Raw genomic sequence first — 14,039 nt, 5'->3', positions numbered from 1 at the left:
ATTTCTCACATTTCATCTTTCGCTAACTTTCACACTCACTCACGCTTACGTTCTCTCACTTACGCTCTCATTCAAATACACTCTAATTAGCTCGAACTCCCATCTCCACTATGAATCTCACACCCACATTTAATCTTCCACTATTTCCATATTATAACACACATTTATTTTCTTCTTCACGCTGACTCTCACTCACGCTTCTTCTCATAGCATGAAAAGAAGCCATTCTCACTCTTATTCTCTCAAGTCACCCACGCTTGCTTTCCATTCAACTCATTCACGTTTACCCAAACTCTCACTCACTCAAACCTTAGCCTAATTCACCTCACACGTTCATGACTCCCACAGTCACAGAGAGAGCAGTGTTTCGGAATGTGGTTCTATAATAGTGTCGCGTCTTCTTCCAGCCTTGTTCACCACGTGCGGCCCATTGCAAGTCTGGCAGCGAGAGAGAGAGAGAGAGAGAGAGAGGGGTCGAGGTGGTGGAGGTCTCGTGGCGCGGCGCTGAAGGAATGAAGGTAAGGAAGAATTTGATGGTGGAAGGAATGTAAACTTAGTGGGTGGAGTTGGTGCGCGTGATTAGGTTAGGTGAGGTAATTAGACTGACGAGGCGGTGACTGGGTTGACAAGGTGAGGTGATTAGGTTGGGCAGGTGTGGTTAGGTTGAACAGATTATCAGAATGCAATTGAGGTAATTAAGCTTGGTAGGTGAAGCGTGATAAGCTGGCAAGATGGAGTTATTGCATGACCAGGTAAACAACAAGCTTGTTAATTGACGGATGGTTAAGCTTGCTGAGGTGAGAATTAAAGAAGTGATATTTTAGAGATCATTATACGTGAGTGTGTTTGATCGATGTGTCTGTGGTCGCTACTTTGTCATTAGCTTGTTCGCTGCGGTAAGTGGCGATTGGCTTGTTAACTACTGACTTTTTTTTTTTTTTTTAGGAGAGGCACCGGCTAAGGGCAACAAAACTGCAATAAAAAATAAATAAATAAATAAAAGGCCCACTGAGGTAAGAGGTAAACAAAAATTACTGGATAAGTGTACTAAAACCTCTTTAAAAGATTGAAGTCATAGGAAGGTGGAGATAGAGAAGCAGGCAAGGAGTTTCAGAGTTGACCAGAGAAAGGAATGAATGACTGAGAATACTGGTTAACTCTTGCATTAGAGAGGTGGACAGAATAGTGGTGAGAGAAAGAAGAAACTCTTGTGCAACGATGCCGCGGGAGGAGGGGAGGCATGCAGTTAGCAAGATCAGAAGAGCAGTTAGTATGAAAATAGCGGTAGAAGAAGAGATGCAACACTGCGATGATAAGAAAAAGGCTGAAGACAGTCAGTTAGAGGAGTTGATGAGACAAAAACTTTTCATTCCACCTTGTCTAAAAAAAAAAAAAAACGGTATAAGTGGAACCCCGCCATACTTGTGAAGCATACTCCATACATGGACGGATAAGAACAGCCTATTGAACTATCATTAAAATCATGAAAACACCTTTGAAAACCCCAGTACTTCCAGTGCAACCTATTAAACTATCACTAGAATCATGAAAACACCCTTGAAAACACCAGTAACTTCCACTACAGAATGTTATGATATCAGAAGAATTATGAAAGCACCCTTGAAAACTCCAGCAACTTCCACTACAGCCTGTTGTGATACCAGTAGAATTATGAAAACTCTCGAAAACACCAGCAACTTCCACTACAGCCTGTTAAACTGTCACTAAAATCATGAAAAACCCTTGAAAACCCCAGAAACTTGCACTACAGCCTTTTAAACTGTCACTAGAATCATGAAAACCCTTGAAAATCCCACTAACTTCCGCTACAGCCTGTTGATCTGTCACTAGAATTATGAAAACACTCACTAACTCCCACTACAGCCAGTTGAACTGTCACTAGAATCCTGAAAACACCCTTGAAAACCCCATTAACTTCCACTGCAGCCTGTTAAACTAGAATCATGAAAATACCTTGAAAACACCAATAATTTCCACCAAAGAAACAAAAAGATGAAACACTTTGTTATACATCTTTTTCTCTTTCCAGGGTGTAGGAGTGGAGGTGGAGGAGGGGGGAGGTGTGGCCATCTCGTGCAGTGGTGGAGGAGGTGGTGGAGACGAGTAGTTTGGTGCCTGTGGTGATGAAACCTGTGTGGAGGAGGGCCCTGGATCACCTCTTGGAAGGCAGGTGTGTGTGTGTGTGTGTGTGTGTGTGTGTGTGCGTGCGCGTAATATGGAGTGGTTGATGAGGAGCTGCTGTGTGTATTTATCTAGTTGGGTTTGTCTAGTTGTGTTTGCCAAGTTGTGTTTGCTTGGTTGTGTTTATCTACCTATTTGTGTTTGCCTAGTTGTTTGTCCACCTAGTTGTGTTTGCCTGGTTGTGTTTGTCCACTTAGTTGTGTTTACCTGATTGTGTTTGCCTATTGTGTTTGTCTACCTAGTTGTGTTTGCCTAATTGTGTTTGTCCACCTAGTTGTGTTTGCCTATGGTCTGACCTTTTTGAATTGAGCGTTTGGGCGTTGTCGTTTACGGGGATTCCCCAACTTGCGGTGTTGCCAAATCTTGTACTGGGCCAATTATCGGATTAGAGCCTAAGTGTCACTGATAACCCCGCTCCCCACACACCATTTCTCTCTCTCTCTCTCTCTCTCTCTCTCTCTCTCTCTCTCTCTCTCTCTCTCTCTCTCTCTCTCTCTCTCTCTCTCTCTCTCTCTCCATTGTGAATTTCATTTTAAAATGTGATCGGTTTCCTTTTGGATATGATATCTCCCTTAAACTATGATATTATATTTTTATTTTTTAGTTACAACTTTTTTTCCATATCTGAATCCAATCTCTTTGAGAATCTTCCATAGAGATTCAGTGCATCCTTTGAATAAAATATTTTCTTCAATTCTTCCTTAACTTTGTGTAGTGTTGGGATCTCCTTCCTTACATAAAAATCCTAAAACTGTCCTCACCACACATTTGTCAAAGCCATCAACATTGGTTATGGCTGCAGGGCAGTTCTTTGTTGGTGAGGAGAACACAGGATGTGCTGTTGGCCTCTGTGTCATATGAGCTTCATTGGCAGATGAACAAATTCTTCTAATTGTTGCCTCGCTCACGTTGGTGGCTTTCGTTGTTCGGGCAACAGTTGTTGAGGGGTCAAGTAATGGCCACCTATTAGCCTTTTCTTCGAAAAAAAATATTTATTTACAGTAAATAAGCTTTTTTCTCGGCGGTGGAGGTGACGAGAACAAGCGGGAGAAGTAGCTTCCATCCTGGCTGGTGGCGCAAGAGGAAGTGACCGATGGATTAACAGTCAGTCTGACCTTGTGACCTCACTCGGTCGCCCATGGAAATGTGACAAAGACTGGAGGAAACGTTGCCAAGTATTGTGGTGTTTAAAAAAAAAAAAAAAACAATGCAAGTATTATTAAAAAAAAAAAAAAAAAAACCTATTACACTAACTTGTCTTTTTTAGAGCACCACAATGTATATATACTACAACACCATTTAATTTTGAGGTAGGACGTATCTGACATGAGGTGTGTCTGGACACGACGGTTGCAGGCCAGGGGATCACCGAAAATGACAACACCCCCACAAACGCTCAATTCTTAATGGTCAGACCATAGTTGTGTTTGCCTAGTTGTATTTGTCCACCTAATTGTGTTTACCTAGTTGTCTTTGCCTGGTTGTGCTTGCCTGGTTGTTTCCCTGGTTGTGTTTCCCTGGTTGTGTTTACCTGGTTGTGTTTACCTAGTTGTGTTTGCCTAGTTATGTTTACCTGGTTGTGTTTGCCTGATTGTGCTTGTATAGTTGTTTTTGCCTGGATGTGTTTGCCTGATTGTGTTTGCCTGATTGTGTTTGCAGGTTGTGTTTACCTAGTTGTGTTTGCCTAGTTGTATTTGCCTTGTGTTTCCCTTGTTGTTTGCCTGGTTGTTTGCCTTTTTTGTGTTTACTTGGTTGTCTTTGGCTAGTTGTGTTTGCCTTGTTGTGTTTGCCTGGTTGTGTTTGCCTGGCTGTGTTTGCCTTGTTGTGTTTGCCTGGTTGTGTTTGCCTGGCTGTGTTTGCCTGGTTGTGTTTGCCTGGTTGTGTTTGCCTGGTTGTGTTTGCTTGATTGTGTTTGCCTGGTTGTGTTTGCCTGGCTGTGTTTGCCTGGTTGTGTTTGCCTGGTTGTGTTTGCCTGGTTGTGTTTGACTGGTTGTGTTTGCTTGATTGTGCTTGCCTGGTTGTGCTTGCCTGGTTGTGTTTGCCTGGTTGTGTTTGCCTGGCTGTGTTTGCCTTATTGTGTTTGCCTTGTTGTGTTTGCCTGATTGTGTTTGCCTGATTGTGTTTGCAGGTTGTGTTTACCTTGTTGTGTTTGCCTTGTTGTGTTTGCCTGGTTGTGTTTGCCTGGCTGTGTTTGCCTGGTTGTGTTTGCCTGGTTGTGTTTGCCTGGCTGTGTTTGCCTGGTTGTGTTTGCCTGGCTGTGTTTGCCTGGTTGTGTTTGCCTGATTGTGTTTGCCTAGTTGTGTTTGCCTTGTTGTGTTTGCCTTGTTGTGTTTGCCTGGTTGTGTTTGCCTAGTTGTGTTTGCCTTGTTGTGTTTGCCTGGTTGTGTTTGCCTGGTTGTGTTTGCCTAGTTGTGTTTGCCTAGTTGTGTTTGCCTTGTTGTGTTTGCCTGGTTGTGTTTGCCTGGTTGTGTTCACCTAGTTGTGTTTGCCTGTTTGTGTTTGCCTAGTTGTGTTTGCCTGGTTGTGTTTGTCTGGTTGTGTTTACCTGGTTGTGTTTGTCTGTTTGTGTTTGCCTGGTTGTGTTTACCTGGTTGTGTTTGTCTGGTTGTGTTTGCCTTGTTGTGTTTGTCCTCTTAATTGTGTTTGCCTGGTTGTGTTTGCCTGGTTGTGTTTGCCTAGTTGTGTTTGCCTTGTTGTGTTTGCCTGGTTGTTTTTTGCCTGTTTGTGTTTGCCTGGTTGTGTTTGCCGGGTTGTGTTTGCCTTGCTGTGTTTGTCCTCTTAGTTGTGTTTTGTTTGTCCTCTTAGTTATGTTTGACTGGTTGCGTTTGCCTGGTTGTTTGCCTAGTTGTGTTTGGCTGTTTGTGTTTGCCTGGTTGTGTTTGCCTGGTTTTGTTCACCTAGTTGTTTGCCTGGTTGTGTTTGCCTGGTTGTGTTTGCCTAGTGTTTGGCTGCATGTGTTTGCCTGGTGGTGTTTGTCCTTTTAGTTGTGTTTGTCTGGTTGTGTTTGGCTAGTTGTGTTTGCCTGGTTGTGTTTGTCCTCTTAGTAGTGTTTGCCTTGTTGTGTTTGTTCACCTAGTTGTGTTTGCTTGGTTGTGTTTGTTCACCTAGTTGTGTTTGCCTGGTTGTGTTTGTCCTCTTAATTGTGTTTACCTGATTGCGTTTGTTTACCTAGTTGTGTTTGTCTACTTATTTGTGTTTGCCTGGTTGTGTTTGCCTAGTTGTGTTTGCCTGGTTGTGTTTGTCTACTTAGTTGTGTTTACCTGGTTGTGTTTGTCTATTTAGTTGTTTGCCTGGTTGTGTTTGCCTAGTTGTGTTTGCCTTGTTATATTCACTTTGTTGTGTTTGCCCACCTAGTTTTGTTTGCCTTGTGTTTGTCCACCTGGTTGTGTTTGACTAGTTTTGTTTGTATGGCTGTGTTTGTCTTGTTGCATTCACCTAGTTGTGTTTGCCTAATTGTGTTTGCCTGGCTATGTTCACCTACTTGAGTTTGCGTAGTTGTGTGCCTGCTTGGGTTTGCCTTGTCATATGCACCTAGTTGTTTGCCTAGTTATGTTTGCCTTGTTGTGTTTGCCTCATTGTGTTTGCCTAGTTATGATTGACTGGTTGTGTTTTCCTTGTTGTGTTTGCCAAGTTGTGTTCACCTAGTTGTGTTGTTTGGTTGTGTTTACCTGGTTGTGTTTACCTGATTGCTTCCACCTTGTTGTGTTTGCCTAGTTATGTTTACCTACTTGTGTTTGCCTATCTAGCTGTGTTTGCCTAGTTGTGTTCATCTAGTTGTGTTCACCTAGTTGTGTTGTCTGGTTGCGTTTGCCTGGTTGTGTTAACCTGGTTGCTTTCACCTAGTTGCGTTTGCCTAGTTATGTTAACTACTTGTGTTTGCCCATCTCACTGTGTTTTCCTATTTAGCTGTGTTTGCCTAGTTGTGTTTACCTGGTTGTGTTCACTCAGTCCTATAAGATGTTTTGATGCTCTCATCTTACTATTTTGCAGAGTGGTGTTATCTGGGGGCAAACTGGCACAACATCGTAACCATATCTTCCCTTAAGTCATTCCAGATGTCTGTAGTTCAGTGTGGGCAGCTGTATTTCTTGATGTCACCAGAACACATCAATCCTTTTCCAGTCACTACCTCCTGTAGTTACCCTTCATCCCTTCCTTCATACACCACCACCACCACCACCACCTCCTTTTGCAGTTACTCTTTGATCCCTTTCTTATCAGCACCACCTTCATCCCCTCCTGCAGGCACTGGGTGGGACTGGCGCTGCTCCTCCCCCAGCTGGAGTGTTCCCTGTGTTTCCTCTTTGCGTGGGCCAATGAGGTGCCTTCGTTGGTGTTCACTGCCCAACACACAGCTCTCTACACCACCCTCCACCACGCCCTTGCTGCTTGTGTGACTGAAGGAGGAAGAAGAGGCGTAGAAGGAGGAGGAGGAGGTGGAGGAGGCGTGCAAATAGAAAACGGAGAGAAGAAAATGGAATGATTGAAGGTATGTTTCAAGTTGTGGCTTTTCTGGTATTATGGTGGTATTGGTAGCAGTAACACTAGTATTATTATTATTATTATTAGTAGTAGTAGTAGTAGTAGTATATGAGATTAGAGGAGGAGGAGGAGGAGGAGGAGGAGGAGGTTGTTGTGAGCTTAAAAATGAACAGGAGATAGAGATGAAAAAGAAGGGAAAAAATAGTGATATATGTATCCATATAACAGCCCGGCAAATAATGATGATGAGATAATAATGAAAATAATAATAATTAGCATTTTTATTATTATTATTGTTATTATCATTATTATTATTATTATTATTATTATTATCATCATCATCATCATCATCATCATCATCATGCGTCAACCCCAAACAAGAACAAGAAAAGACGATGCTGATGAAACAGAAGAGGCAGAAATAAAGGACGATAAATACAAAAGAAGAGTAAAGAGAGAAAATTAATTGAAGTCTGAACAGGGAACAAAAGACAGGTGCCAACCATCACCCATCACCACCACCACAACCACCGCCACCACCATCACCGAGGAGGGAAACAGGGATGGTGAATATAACAAGGAGGAAGAGCACAAGGATGGTGAATATAACAGAGTACTTCCAATACTAGGCAGGGAGATAACAGAGGCTTTATTCGACCTCCTGAACTTCTCCCAGGGGCTGAGAGTGAGAGACAGTGAGTCACGGCGAGGCAGACCCGGGGAGTGTGTCACCATCCGCTGCCATCTTTGCACTCCATCTCTCTCTACTAATCCTAACACGTAAAAATGAAAACCATGATAGCGTGATACCTAGAGACAGTAGTGGTAAGTGTAGTGATAGAAACTGTTGTACTAACCCAGAGATAGCGTTTGAGATTTCCAATAAAGGTATGGAAATTATAAAACATCCTATTCTTCCTCATCCACCTCTCCTCTCATCCACTCGTTTATCGCAGGAGACAAAAAATGCATTACAGGTTCTTAGAAAGTGGATTAGTGGATACAGGAGTCTCTACCACCCTACCTCTCTCCTCCACGCGGCCCTCCTCTCCCCCACCTCCTTCCCGTGCGGGTGGAAGGAGTGGAAGAGAGTGGAGAGAAGCGAGATGGATTACGTGGAGTGGGAGAAACAGGTGGAGGTGTTAGAAGAGATGGATAGACTATATGAGAGAGCGGAAGAGGAGAAAGGCAAGAGTAATGTGGAGTTAGAAGTGGGAGATAGGAAGGGGAATAAAGGAAGAACTGATGAAGAGGTGAATAGTGAGAATGGAGCAGAAAAGAAGGGAAACGAAAGAAGTGAAAGGACAGAAAACAAGGAAGAGAATATATACGAAAGGTAAGAAAAGGAGACAATAGAAATGACAATATGGTGAACGGATAGAACGGACAGAGGAAGTGGAAAAGACAGAAAACTAAGGAACGAAGAAGGAAAATACAGTGATAAAGGTTGGAATAAAAGGAAACTTACAGGAGGCCAAGGAAGAAGGAAATGAAGAAACGAAGAGGACACAGAAACGAAGAGAAGAGAAGGAAAGGACAATAAAACCCAAAATAAGAGAAAATCTAAGTTACCCTTCTCTTTCACGCACGCACACCATCCTCCCTTTAACAAAAAACCACGGAATTCATAGCAAAAATCCATAATATAACCTTCCAAGTCCTTCACCGACCCAAATCTGAGCTGGAAGTGGTCTCATTATTGCGAAGAATAGCCACTAACATCAACGTCAGTCTCAGAAACACATAGGATAGTCTCTCCTTCAAACACACGCAGTTTAGAGAAAAGAAAATGAGGTCTAGACGAGGGGAGACTTACAAAAGACAACTCAACGCGGCGCCTGTGGTGGTGTGGAATTGCTATCTCTCACTCCAGGCTGTTTATATGGTTCTCCTATCTCTCCACGATGTTCCAGATATGAGGAGAGGTAATTTTTCCAGTCTCATGCGGGTCCTGAAGGGGAAACTCAAAGCTATGGAGAATTTAGCGTCACAAACAGACCAACGGATGAATCGCTGGGACGAGGCTGTTTGTCTATCAAGGGAGAATGTTGCCTTTATTTTGAAGCATTTTGGGTGAGGTGCTTCTGTCCCCGGCTCTGTTATATAATTCTTTAAGCTCGTTTTACTTTCTGACCTTCCTTAATTAAGTTTATCTGTACGTGTCTGTGTATTATTTTATTTTATTTATTTATTTTTTTTTTTCTATTAATTAAGAATGTTGCCTTTATTTTGAAGTATTTGCGGTGTGGTGCTTACATTCCTCTCTGTCATACGATTTGTCAAGCTTGTTTTCTTTCTATACTTAGTTTGTTAAGTTTAGAGGTGCGTGCCTGTGTGAAGAACAGTTTTTGTCTATCAGTGGAGAATGTTGCCTTTATCTTGAGGCATTTGGGGCGTGGTGCTTGTGACCTCAGCTGTTTCATGATTTTAAGTTTGTTTTCCTTCCTGGCTCAGTTTTGTTAACTTTGCCTGTGCGTGGCTGTGTGAAAAGCAGTATTTCTTTCGTGAATCCTAATGTGCCTGTCTTTATCTTGAGACACTGGGGCGTGGTGCTGTTTCATGATTTTAAGCTTGTTTTCCTTCCTGACTCGCTGTAGTTAAGATAAGCTGTGCGTGTCTGGCCCGTATTCAGCTCTCTCACCACAAATATTTTTAAAGGCCACATAAATAATTAGCTGGGTTCTCAAGACCATTTCTCTTAATGATAATGTAGAAATCTTGTTAATTTGTCACCAGCAACATAACTACATCTTTAAGAACCTGTATTCAGAAACGCTCAGCTCTCTCATCATGACTATTTTTAAAGGCCACAGAGATGATTAGCCGGTTTCTCAAGACTGTTTCTCTTAATAATGTAGAAATCTTGTTAATCTGTCACTAGCACTGTATAAGCACTCAAAAACCAGTGTGCTTCATTTGCCTCGAGTCTTGAAAGTAGTGGAGGTGCGGCGCGGAAGTGTTTCAGAATACAGTTCTTTGTGAAGAGCAGTTTTTCGTGAATGAGACTTTAATAGTTTGAAATGTGAAAGAAAATAAAAGAAAAAGTTATGGTCCCGGTTATCATGTCTTAATGAAGTTTACCTTGCGTCTTGTTTTGTCCCAGCGGTCTTCAACCTTTCCCCGCGCTGCACACCAAGCCAGGTGCTGATACGAGCGAGGCACACCACCACTATGTCAAGGTGGAACTAATGACTGCTGCATACGCCGCAGGAGCGAATCTTGCCAGCTCGTACAGTCACCCAAAAAAGTTGGTGACAGTCTCTTGGCAGCTGAATGCCCTTCCACCACTCACTTCCACACACGGGATTTAATTATCGGTGACGTGTGCCAGTCACCACGCAACACAGGGGAGGGTTCCCACAGGCGGCTCCACACACAAGCTCTTTAATCTCATCTCCTGCTGTTTGCACACCATGATTGCTACTCCCACAACAGTCCACAATACTTAATTTAATCTCATTATTGTTGTGAATGTGAATGTTCACATTAAGATCCACAGCAGTAATGCTTATGGAACTTTTGGTACGGCATGAACACAGGGAGGGAAATACTGTGTTCAAATATATCTTCTTTGCGCCAAGCTGTATGGAGGTTCCCATGGCCCAGTGGATAGAGTGACGGTCTGGAGGACTTAAAGTGTTGGACGCCAGCGTTCAAATCCCACTAGGAATTCCAAACAATAAATAAAGGAAAATAAACTGAGAATTTACATAATATTATAATAATAGATATTACTTATTTGACACCATAAACAAATATAGTACATATTATAATTTAATATAAATTAAAGTAACCAAAAGATGCGTAAATAGACCAACTTTACAAACAAATGTGTCGGGTGCCCAGCTCGTGATGAACTTAAGATTGCATGTCCGTGCAAAACAAGAAGCTGCCCAGGGGAGAACTGCCATCCCCACCTCTTGACCCTCCCTGGAAACTACAAAGACCACCAAACGGACTCACTCAAGCAGGTTAGGAACAGGAAAGGTTAACATAGAATGGGATAGAGTCGGTTAGGATACAGGAATGGTTAGGAATGGTTGGGAGATGAGTTGCTGGGATTGGTTAGGAGAGGAGTGGCTGGGATTGGCTGGGAGAGGAGTGGCTGGGAATGGCTAGGAGAGGAGGGACTGGGGATTGCTAGGAGAGGAGGGACTGGGGTTGGCAGGGAGAGGAATGGCTAGGAATGGCTGGAAGAAGAGGGGCTGGGGTTGGCTGGAAGAGCAGTGGCTGGGAATAGTTGGGAGAGGAGTGGCTGGGAATGGCTAGGAGAAGAGAGTGGCTAGCAATCGCTGGGAGAGGAGCAGCTGGGAATAGTTGGAAGAGGAATGGCTGGGAATGATTGGAGAGGAGTGGCTATGAATGCCTGATAGAGAAGTGGCTGGGAATGGCTGGGAGAGAAGTGGCTTAGAATGGCTGGGAGAGAAGTGGCTGGGAATGGCTAGAAGAGAAGTGAATGGGAATGGCTGGGAGAGAAGTGAATGGGAATGGCTAGAAGAGAAGTGAATGGGAATGGCTGGGTGAGGATTAGCTGGGGATGGCTGGGAGGGATATGGCTGGGAAAGAAGTGGCTGGGATTGGCTGAGAATGGTTGGTAGAGGGGTAGCTGGGAATGGCTGGGAGAGGAATGCCTAGGATTGGCTGGGAGAGGAGTGGCTAAGGGAGGGGTGGCTGGGAATGGCTGGGAGAGGAGTAGCTGCGATTGGCTGGTAATGGCTGGAAGAGAAAAAGCTAGGAGAGGAGAGTGGCTGGGAATGGCTGGGATAGGCTGGAAGGGATGTGGCTGAGAATGTCTGACGGATGAACGGCTGGGAGTGGCTGGGAGAGGAGTGGCTGGGATTGACTGGGAATGGCTGGGAGAGAAGTAGCTGGGATTGGCTCTGAATGGCTGGGATGGGAGTGGCTGGGAATGGCTGGGAGAGGAGTGGCTGGGATTGACTGGGAATGGCTGGGAGAGGAGGGGTTGGGATTGGCTGGGAATGGCTAGGAGAGGAGTGGCTGGGAATGGCTGGGAGAGAGTGCTGGGATTGACTGGGAATGGCTGGGAGGGGAGAGGCTGGGAATGGCTGGGAGAAGAGTGGCTGGGAATGGCTGGGAGAGGCTCTGAATGGCTGGGATGGGAGTGGCTGGGAATGGCTGGGAGAGGAGTGGCTGGGAATGGCTGGGAGAGGAGTGGCTGGGAATGGCTGGGAGAGGAGCGGCTGGGAATAGCTAGGAGAGGAGTGGCTGGGAATGGCAGGGAAAGGAGTTGCTGTGAGAGAAGTGGTTGGGAATGGCTCGGAGAGGAGTGGGTGGGAATGGCTGGGAGAGAAGTGGCTGGGAATGGCTGAGAGAGGGGTGGCTGGGAATGGCTGGAAGAGGAGATGCTAGGAGAATGGTAGGTAGGAGAGGAGTGGCTGGGATTGGCTGGGAGAGAAGTTGCTGGGAATGGCTGAGAGAGGGGTGGCTGGGAATGGCTGGAAGAGGAGATGCTAGGAGAGTGGTAGGTAGGAGAGGAGTGGCTGGGATTGGCTGGGAGAGGAGTGGCTGGGAATGGCTGGAAGAGGAGCGGCTAGGAGAGAGGTAGTGGGAGAAGAGTTGCTGGTAATGGCTGGGGGAGGCTGGAAAGGGTGTGGCTGAGAATGGCAGAGGGAGGAGTGGCTGGGAATGGCTGGGAGATGAGTGGCTGGGATTGGCTGGGAATGGCTGGGAGAGGAGTGGCTGGGAATGTTTGGTAGAGGAGTGGTTGGGATTGGCTGGGAATGGTTGGGAGACGAGTGGCTGGGAATAGCTAGTAGATGAGTGGCTGGGATTGGCTGGGAATGGCTAGGAGACGAGTGGCTGGGATTGGCTGGGAATGGCTGGGAGAGGAGCACCTGGGATTGGCTGGTAGAGAAGTGGCTAGATTATCTGGGAGAAGGGTGTCTGTGAATGACTGGGAGAGGCTGGGAGATGTGTGGGTGGGTATGGCTGGGAGAGGCTAGGAGGGGATTGGATGTGGGAGAGTGGCTAGGAATGGATGGGAGAGGAGTGGCTGGTAATGGCTGGGAAAGTAGCGGCTGGCATTGGCTGGGAGAGAAGTAACTGGGAATGGCTGGGAGATGCTGGGAGGGGTGTGGCTTGGAATGGCTGTGGGAGGAGTGGCTGGGAGAGGAATAGATGGGAGAGGAGTGGCTAAAAATGACTGGGAGAGGAGTGGCTGGGAATGGCTGGGGGAGGAGAGTCTGGGAATGGCTGGGAGAGGAACGGCTAGGAATGGCTGGGAGAGAAGTGGCTTAGAATGACTGGGAGAGGAGTGGCTGGGAATGGCTGGGGGAGGAGAGTCTGGGAATGGCTGGGAGAAGAACGGCTAGGAATGGCTGGGAGAGAAGTGGCTGGGTATAGCTGGGGAAGGAGAGTCTGGGAATGGCTGAAAGAGGAATAGCTAGGAGAGGGATGGCTGTCAATAGCTTAGAGAGGAATGGCTAGGAGAGGAGTGGCTGGCAATGGCTGGGATTGGCTTGAAGAGGCTGGGAGTGGTGTGACTTGGAATGGCTGGGAGAGGAGCCGCTTGGAGATAAGTAACTGGGAATGACTGGGAAAGGAGAGGCTGGGAATGGCTGGAAGAGGAGTGGCTAAGAGAGGATGGGATGGGTGTGACTGCGAATGGCTGGGAGAGAAGTGACTGGGAATGGTTGGAGTAGGAATGGCTGGGAAAGACAGGGAGGGGTGTTGCTGGGAATGGCTGGAGTAGAAGTGGCTAGGAGAGGAGTGGTTAGGAATGGCTGGGAGAGGAGTGGCTGGGAGAGGAATGGCTATTATTGGCTGGGAGAGGAGTAGCTGGGAATGGCTGGGAGAGGCTGGGAATCGGGTGCAGCTGGGAATGGCTGTGGGAGGAGTGGCTGGGGAAGGAGCGGCTGAGGATGGCTGCATTAGGAGAGGCTGGGAGGGGAGTGGTTGGGAATGGCTGGGAGAGACTGGGAGAGGAGTGGCTGTGAATGGCTGGAAATAGCTGGGAGAAGAGTGGCTTGGAATGGCTGGGAAAGGAGTGGCTGGGAATGGCTGGGAGAGGAGTGGCTGGGATTGGCTGAGGGGGGTGGCTGGGAATAGGTGGGAGACAAGTGGTTGGGAATGGCTGGGAGAGGAGTGTCTGGGAATGGCTGAGAGGAATGGCTGGAAATGGCTTGAAGAGGAGAGGCTTGCAATGGCTGGGAGAGCCTGGGAATGGGTGGGGGAGAAAAGGCTGGGAGAGAAGTGGCTGGGTATGGCTGGGTATGGCTGGGAGAGGTTGTGGCTGAGAATTGCTGGGGAGATCAGCTTTATATGGCTGGAGTAGGAGTGGATTTGAGAGGCATGGAGGGGAGTGGCTGGAAATGGCTGGGGGAGAAGTGGATGGG

At 46.2% G+C, this 14,039-nt stretch overlaps 1 long non-coding RNA gene across 2 annotated transcripts in view; it reads left to right on the top strand.

The window, feature by feature from the left end:
• The first annotated feature begins 392 nt into the window (after window positions 1–392).
• Window positions 393–14,039, top strand: part of LOC135092718 (uncharacterized) — a 31,935-nt gene continuing 18,288 nt past the window's right edge. The window contains exons 1-4 of one of the 2 annotated variants that reach the window (XR_010263033.1): window positions 472–518; window positions 946–1,013; window positions 2,051–2,191; window positions 6,448–6,691. This is a non-coding gene — a long non-coding RNA (uncharacterized LOC135092718). Of the gene's footprint in view, window positions 519–945; window positions 1,014–2,050; window positions 2,192–6,447; window positions 6,692–14,039 lie in introns of both variants that reach the window. The other variant, XR_010263034.1, reaches the window with a different exon arrangement.

The sequence above is a fragment of the Scylla paramamosain genome, chromosome 40 (assembly GCF_035594125.1).
Source record: "Scylla paramamosain isolate STU-SP2022 chromosome 40, ASM3559412v1, whole genome shotgun sequence".
NCBI classification, from domain to species: domain Eukaryota; kingdom Metazoa; phylum Arthropoda; class Malacostraca; order Decapoda; family Portunidae; genus Scylla; species Scylla paramamosain.
The sequence above is the reverse complement of the archived record's forward strand: the minus strand, read 5'-3'. Positions and strand labels throughout refer to the sequence as shown.